This window comes from Salvelinus fontinalis, chromosome 1 (assembly GCF_029448725.1).
Source record: "Salvelinus fontinalis isolate EN_2023a chromosome 1, ASM2944872v1, whole genome shotgun sequence".
In the NCBI taxonomy this organism is placed as follows: Eukaryota; Metazoa; Chordata; class Actinopteri; order Salmoniformes; family Salmonidae; genus Salvelinus; species Salvelinus fontinalis.
The window spans coordinates 35,756,542-35,765,273 of NC_074665.1; the positions used below are offsets into that span (position 1 = coordinate 35,756,542).

The 8,732-nt window shown below is 40.3% G+C and overlaps 1 long non-coding RNA gene across 5 annotated transcripts; it reads right to left on the minus strand.

Moving 5' to 3' along the window:
* Positions 1 to 664: 664 nt before the first annotated feature.
* On the minus strand, positions 665 to 7,925 carry LOC129853797 (uncharacterized). 5 transcript variants are annotated; one of them, XR_008759183.1, is made up of 5 exons: positions 7,817 to 7,925; positions 4,199 to 4,270; positions 3,994 to 4,060; positions 3,777 to 3,858; positions 665 to 2,632 (listed from the first exon to the last, which is right to left on the minus strand). It is a non-coding gene; the product is annotated as an uncharacterized LOC129853797 (long non-coding RNA). The 5 variants fall into 5 exon arrangements; XR_008759182.1 differs by having other exon boundaries at positions 665 to 3,648; XR_008759184.1 differs by having other exon boundaries at positions 665 to 2,377; positions 2,534 to 3,858.
* Positions 7,926 to 8,732: the final 807 nt, after the last annotated feature.

Sequence of the window (8,732 nt, forward strand, 5' to 3'; positions counted from 1 at the left end):
CACTGTCCTTCTCTCAGCACATATCAAAGATGCAGCTTAAAGTTAAATCTAGACTTGGTTTCATATATCGTAATCGCTCCTCTTTCACCCCAGCTGCCAAACTAACCCTAATTCAGATGACCATCCTACTCATGCTAGATTACGGAGACATAATTTATAGATCGGCAGGTAAGGGCGCTCTCGAGCGGCTAGATGTTCTTTACCATTCGGTCATCAGATTTGCCACCAATGCTCCTTATAGGACACATCAGTGCACTCTATACTCCTCTGTAAACTGGCTATCTCTGTATACCCGTCGCAAGACCCACTGGTTGATGCTTATTTATAAAACTCTCTTAGGCCTCACTTCCCCCTATCTGATATATCTACTGCTGTCCTCATCCTCCACCTACAACACCCAATCTGCCAGTCACATTCTGTTAAATATCCCCAAAGCACACACATCCCTTGGTCGCTCCTCTTTTCAGTTTGCTGCAACTAGCGACTGGAAAGCTAGCAAAAGCTAGCAACTGGAAAGAGCTGCAAAAAACACTCAAACTGGACCATTTTATCTCCAAGACTCAAGACTCAATCATTGTAACGAACGTCGTCGGGAGAAGGAGACGAGGACCAAGGTGCAGCGTGGTAAGTATTCATAATATGTTATTTTAATAAATATGAACAATCTAACAAAACAACAACACGACAAACGAACAGTTCTGTAAGGTGACAAAAAACACTAAACAGAAAATAATCACCCACAATTCAAAGTGGGAAAACAGGCTACCTAAATATGGTTCTCAATCAGAGACAACGATAGACAGCTGCCTCTGATTGAGAACCACACACGGCCAAACACAAAGAAATAGACAACATAGAACACCAGACATAGAATGCCCACCCAAACTCACACCCTGTCCAACCAAAATAGAGACATAAAAAGGATCTCTACGGTCAGGGCGTGACAATCATGGACACTTACTGACCGTTGTGGCTGCTTTGCGTGATGTATTGTTGTCTCTACCTTCTTGCCCTTTGTACGGTTGTCTGTGCCCAATAATGTTTGTACCATGTTTTGTGCTGTTGCCATGTGGTGTTGCTACCATGTTGTCATGTTGTGTTGCTACCATGCTGTGTTTTATCTTAGGTATCTATTTATGTAGTGTTGTTTCTGATGTGTGTTTTGTCCTATATTTATATTTTTAATCCCAGCCCCCGTTCCCACAGGAGGCCTTTTGGTAGGCCATCATTGTAAATAAGAATTTGTTCTTAACTTACTTTCCTAGTTAAATAAAAATAAATAAAGATGCTTTTTATCGTGGAGATCAAGTTCATAAATTGCCTGGCTGGTCTAATGAAACAGTGGATTGCACAGTCAGATGGAACAGAGTAAATAGGCATTTTCACGTTATAGATTTAGCCGGTGGTAACTTGTGGAATAGACACCGGCTGGAATGCGGTTCTAACCAATCAGCATTAGAACCACCTGTTGTATAACATATCGACTCAGTGGGTTGAATACTTATCTAATCAAAAAAAGCTTTTTATTTTCCATTACAAAAATATCAATTTTTTCCCACTTTGACATTAGGGTATTTTGTGTAGATCATTGACAAAAAATGACAATTAAATCCATTTTGATCCCACTTTGTAATAACAAAATGTGGGAAAAGTAAAGGGGTATGAATACTTTCTGAAGGCACTGCACACACATGGTCATTTCCCAGGACTGTGCAGGACAATATGCTCTCTGTCTCTCTCTCTCTCTGAGGTAATCATGGCCGGCCGTGCGCTCACCTCACACCGTATTATGATAATGTACTCTGATGACTACTCAGCTGAACCAGAACACATTCACTGTCACGGTATCTGTCTGACGAAATACCATAAACAGAAATGGTAGATTTGATGAATGGGTTTGATCAAAATAACCCTTTATTTTAGTCCACAAATTGACTTAATCTGGTTCTTTAAAATCTTTCCTAAGAGGCACAGTTTTACAGAAAAAGATGCATTGCACATTGCTCAATAGGCATTTGAAATGGAAGGAAGTGTTACTTCTTGCACACACTGGACGGTTCAGCAGCTAGAATCTCAATGCAGAAAACACAGAAGACAGTGGGTCATTACGCAGGTAGACGTATTGTAGGCCTATACATAGGACTTATTTACTATGAAAAGACATGGTTAAAAAGTTAGATAGCTATGACTTGATAGATACACTTGTTCTATGGATGAATTTTAAACAAGGACCACTGCACCATTTCTGTATGTATTGTATTAATTGAAGTAACAAAGACCTTCCATTATTTTTTGGCATTAATACCATACGTACCGAGTCGATAGGGCTTGGAAACAGACAGGAAATACATGCTCCAGGGTGTCTGCTAGTGGCCAGCTACAGAACACACACAGGAGATACTTATTTTATTGCTGATAATCACAGAAAACATGCATTGTCCGAATGTTGATTTGAAAGTTGCTTTCTTTTCAGGGCATTTGTAAACATTTCAACTTTATTATAAAAAAGATTGCACCCAAAATCAACACCCACTAAAATACAGCTATTTCTTGTGTGTGTGTGTTCTGCGTCTCGTTGAACTCTGACTCCAACACAGTAAACTATGGCTGCAAGCGTCCGTGCCCTCTGTGCCTGCATGGAGAGAACACACACAGCTCTGATCTGTTTAGCGCCATCTTTGAATTTAAAGTAGGATTAGCAACAGTCATCGGAATTGTTAAAAGGAAAAAAATATATACAACCATGAATGAAGCAACTTCAAACCTTCTGAAGGATTTTAAACATTTAAATGTTGACTGAATTATAGCACATAAAATATTGTACTGGCACAAATAATGAATGGAGTTCAGGCATTTCATTTATTGTAAAAGTTCACTTTGTCTTATAATGCACTCAAATATACCTTTTTAGTATATTAAGTATGTTTTTCATACTTTGACTAAAAAGTCACTTAAGATAATAATTATTTTTATTTCAAATGTGCCACATTTGCGTACACACACACTGGGCATATTTGCAAACATAAATGGGTTAAAAAGGGCTACAACCACCCAAAACGTGGTCTGTCTAGGCCTATCTGCCCTCACCGCCACTGTCTAGACTGCCTCATTAATTACTGTTGTCATGTTCTCTTGCATAATATAACAAGTGTGTCAAGAGAAGGATACCCACATTGTTTGCAAGATCAGACATAATATCACTATAATCCGAATGTTGATTTGAAAGTTGCTTTCTTTTCAGGGCATTTGTAAACATTTCAACTTTATTATAAGAAAGATTACACCCAAAATCAACACCCACTAAAATAAAGCTATTTCTTGTGATGTGTCGAGATGGTGCAATACATCTCAAATTAAGCATTGGCGTTCTTATAGATGCAATGTTAAGCCAATGTATTCCATTGAGTCCATTTCAGCCATAACCGGAGTGTGTTTGACAGGTCAGTAGAACTGTTTCCGCTGTCGTTACGTCAATGTCAAAAAATGAATGGCCCAAGTAAGAGTGGGAGCCAGAGTAACACGAAAACAAACAATCCAGCGACATTTAAGAGGCAAGTGGATTTTGCGTACTCATCTCTCGTTGTGCAGTATCAAACTGCCACTTATTCAGCTCTCCATCGGTCAGTACAATGATCACACTGGCTGTCCCTTTAAAAACAGGTAACATATTTCCTCAATATCAGCCTATACATAGTCATATATAGAGATATCTGTATATATGGACCGACATACCAATGCAAAACACAGAGGGGCAATGTATCTGAGGTAAGTGTTACCTTCTCCAGGCCAACATCCATGAAGGTGTCTCCTCCTGATACCTCTCTCCTCAGAGCTGTAAGACCTCTGTCAATGGACTCCCTGTGAAGGAGAGGAGAGAAGAAGAGAGGGACACAGGGATAAGATACAGGGAGAGAGCAAGATCCTCCTGAAGGGATTTGAAAGGTGAGATATTGGCAGTTGAAATGGTAAATTAATGACAGTGTAACTCAGTACCTGTTCTCTGTCAGTTTCATGGTGAATCCTCCGGTTGAGACGATGAAAAGACACCCGTAACATGGGGCTGTATATAGACAGACAGGATAAACAGTACTGTTCTTTATTTCAGTGCAGAAAAACAGGATACAAGGAAAGAAAGCTATTTGGGACTACAGAGATGCATCTAAAGAGGCAAGCTGTACTACAGTATGAAAGCTCTTACATGATGAACTTCTCAACCAGCTGCTCAACGAAGGAGTAGGTCTCTATTCAGTAGTGTTTCACACTGCCAGATCTGAAGGAACAAAACTAACACTACAATGTCCATTTTTTCCTGTGAGCACCGTTTCAACCACTGCACCACCATGTGCAGGTGTACAGCATACGGTATGCATGAAAAAAAGTTTGCTTTTCAGTGTAGAGGTATGTAAGCTACACAACTTTGGTATGTGGAGCGTTAACAACCAAGATTCAACAGCAGTCAGTTAGATGAGCTCATTCTCAGGGAGCTAATGCTAATAATGCTAATGAGGGATAATTGCAGGTAATAACGCTGATGCTAAATGCTAACAATGCCAAGAGGCTGGGGGGGGGGGGGGGGGGGGGTAGATTGACCAGGACAGATCACTATCTGTACACAGCCCATCTGTAAATAGCGCACCGAACTACCTCATACCCATATTGTTATTTATTTTTGTTCTATTGCACCCCAGTATCTCTACTTGCACATCATCATCTGCACATCCATCACTCCAGTGTTCATGCTAAATTGTAATTATTTTGCCACCATGACCTATTTATTGCCTTACCTCCCTAATCTTACTACATTTGCACACACTGTACATAGATGTTTCTATTGTGTTGACTGTACATTTGTTTATCCCATGTGTAACTGTTGTTTTTGTCACACTGCTTTGCTTTATCTTGACCAGGTCACAGTTGTAAATGAGAACTTGTTCTCAACTGGCCCACCTGGTTAAATTATTAAATAAAGGTAAAAAAAAAAAAAAAAATGGATATGCCGGGCCATACAGTGCATTGAGAAACTATTCAGCCCCCTTCACTTTTTCCACATTTTGTTACGTTACAGCCTTATTGGATTAAATCGTTTCTTTCCCCAATCAATCTAAACACAATACTCCATAAGAAAAAAATATTTTTTTTTTTTGCAAATGGTGTTAATAAAAAACGGAAATATCAGATTTACATAAGTATTCAGACCCTTTACTCAGTACTTTGTTGAAGCACCTTTGGCAGCAATTACAGCCTGAAGTCTTCTTGGGTATGACACTACAAAAAGGTTGGCACAACTCTATTTGGGGAGTTTGTCCCATTCTTCTCTGCAGATCCTCTCAAGCTCTGTCAGGTTGATGGGGAGCATCGCTACACAGCTATTTTCAGGTCTCTCCAAAGATGTTCGAGTCGGGCCTCTGGCTTGGCCACTCAAGGACATTCAGAGACGTCTCGAAGCCCCTCCTGCATTGTCTTGGCTGTGTGTTTAGTGTCATTGTCCTGATGGAAGGTAAACCGTCGCCTCAGTCTGAGGTCCTGAGCAGGTTTTCATCAAGGATCTCTGTACTTTGCTCTGTTCATCTTTCCCTCGATATGGACTAGACTCCCAGTCCCTGAAAAACATCCCCACAGCATGATGCTGCCACCACCATGCTTCACCGTAGGGATGGTATTGGCCAAGTGATGAGTGGTGCCTGGTTTCCTCCTTTGTGACACTTGGCATTCAGGCTAAAGTGTTCAATCTTGGTTTCATCTGGCTAGAAAATCTTGTTTATCATGGACAGAGTCCTTTAGGTTCCTTTTGGCAACCTCCAAGTGGGCTGTCATGTGCCTTTTACCGAGAAGTGGCTTCTGTCTGGCCACACTACTATAAAAGCCTGATTGGGGGAGTGCTGCAGAGATTGTTGTCCTTCTGGAAGTTTCTCCCATCTCTGCAGAGGAACTCTGGAGCTCTGTCAGAGTGACCATAGGGTTCTTGTCCAAGGCCCTTCGTTCCGATTGCTTAGTTTGGCCAAGCGGTCAGCTCAAGGAAGAGTCTTGGTAGTTTCAAACTTCTTCCATTTAAGAATGGAAGCCACTGTGTTCAAGGATCTTCAATGCTGCAGAAATGTTTTTGTACCCTTCCCCCAGATCTGTGCCTACGGACAATTCCTTCAACCTTATGGCTTGGTTTCTGCTGACATGCACTGTCAACTGTGGGACCTTATATAAACAGGTGTGTGCCTTTCAAAATCATGTCCAATCAATTGAATTTACCACAGGTGGACTCCAATCAAGTTGTAGAAGCATCTCAAGGATGATCAATGTAAACAGGATGCACCTGAGCTCAATTCCGAGTCTCATAGCAATGGCTCTGAATACTTATGTAAATAAGGTATTTGTTTTTATTGGTAATTTAATCAATTTAGAATAAGGCTGTAACGCAACAAAATGTGGATAAAGGCGTTTGAATAGTTTCCAAATGTACTGTATATACAGATCTCTCTATATGGTTCTGTTATGTATTTATATGTACAGGCTGGTACCGAGGAAATATTTTTTCTGTTTTAAAAAGGGACAGCCAGTGTGATCATTGTACTGACTGAGAACTTAATAAGTATGCAGTTTGATACTGCACAACGAGAGGCGAGTACACAGGCCACTAGCATCCTACTAGCAACGTGCATGCCCTTCCCACCTGGATGCAGTGATCACAATAGTGGTTATATACAGGAAAGCCAAAGTTCCAACAGATGGGCCTATAAGAGATCATACAAAATATTTTGCTGTGACTCTTATGTGGATGATGTTAAAAATATTTGTTGGTCTGATGTGTTTAATGAGGAGTAATCAGAGGCTGCACTTGATGAATTTATGAAATGACTTCTTCCAATTATTGTTAAACTTGTACCTGTTAAGAAACTGACTGTGAAGGCTCCATGGATTGATGAGGAATTGAACAACTTTATGGTTGAAAGAGATGGGGCAAAAGGAGTGGCTAATAAGGCTGCCTGCACATCTGACTGGCTTACTGCAAGTTGAGAAATTATGTTAAACTTAACAAAAAGAAGAAACTGTATTATGAAGCCAAGATCAATGATATAAAGAATGATGGGAAAAAAACAATGGAGTACTTTAAATGAAATTATGGGCAGAAAGACTAATTCAACTCCATTTTTCATCAAATCAGATGGCTTATTCATCACAAAACCATTTGATGTTGCCAATTATTTGAATGATTATTACATTGGCAAAGTGGGCAAACTTAGGCAGGAAATGCCAACAACAAACAGTGAGCAATTGTATTCAGCATATTTTGCCCTTGAGTTGCGTACCCATGAAAACTAGACAGATAGTTAACAACTAAGTCTTCAATAAAACTCCCAAGACGTGACTTTTCTTGAATGAATATATTGAAAACGTTTATGTTGTAAAACTGCAAAATACAGAAAAGAATATACTTTAGTATTCAATTCACACCGACATAATGTAGCTGTACATTATACATTTGAAGTTGCATAAATACAAAGCACGTGTTAAGGCACCATGCATCTGGCATGATGCCAAACCATATAGCTAATTGTTGGCTAACTCCTTTCATTACTCTAATAATGTACAACCATCTATGGAGAATAACAAAGAATATTACACTAGAACCAGTAACAAAACTACAGTATGGTATATTTTACAATTCGTTTGCATGACGCACGAGCAAAGTAATACAGCTAACGTCATACATGAAAGGCATTGCAATTTGTGTGAGTAAATGTAACCAACCAACATTGATATGTAAGCAACTCTATCAATAACAAGATTATCATCACTAGCTAAATGCTTGAATTGAACTTACAAACAAACATTTTCCAAGGCTGGAGCGTGACAAGAAATAACTACATTGAAAGACCTGCACCGTAGCGTTGTTTTTAGCTGCTTCTATGCGTGCAGAACGAATTCTCTACTTCCGGTTTGCGTAGTCTTTCTAAGTACCAGAAAGCTCCACTAGGGGGCGAATAACACCATGGAACACAATGAAAATCCATTTTAACCATTGTAATAAAATTATCTGTTACCTTCTAACAGGATGGCAGCACACAGCATACAATAAAAAAAAAAAGCAGGGCAAGTTTGCGTGGCCATGCACGTCTCCAACTCAATCATCAAGTTTGCAGACGACACTACAGTGGTAGGCTTGATTACCAACAACGACGACGAGACGGCCTACAGGGAGGAGGTGAGGGCCCTCGGAGTGTTGTGTCAGGAAAATAACCTCACACTCAACGTCAACAAAACAAAGGAGATGATCGTGGACTTCAGGAAACAGCAGAGGAAGCACCCCCCTATCCACATCGATGGGACAGTAGTGGAGAAGGTGGAAAGTTTATTGGCGTACACATCACAGACAAACTGAAATGGTCCACCCACAAAGACTGTGTGGTGAAGAAGGCGCAACGGAAAAATAATCAATAATCAAGAAAAATAATCAAACACGTTTGGTGTTCGCCAAAAGGCATGTGGGAGACTCCCCAACATATGGAAGGTACTCTGCTCAGATGAGACTAAAATGTTGCTTTTTGGCCATCAAGGACAACACTATGTCTGGGGCCTCTCGTCACCCAGAGAACACCATGTTTTTGATCGTCAGGGACTGGGAAACTAGTCAGACTTGAAGGAATGATGGATGGCGCTAAATACAGGGAAATTCTTGTGGAAAACCTGTGTAACGGCAGTCCTCCTCCTCTTCATCAGACGAGGAGGAGTAGTGATCG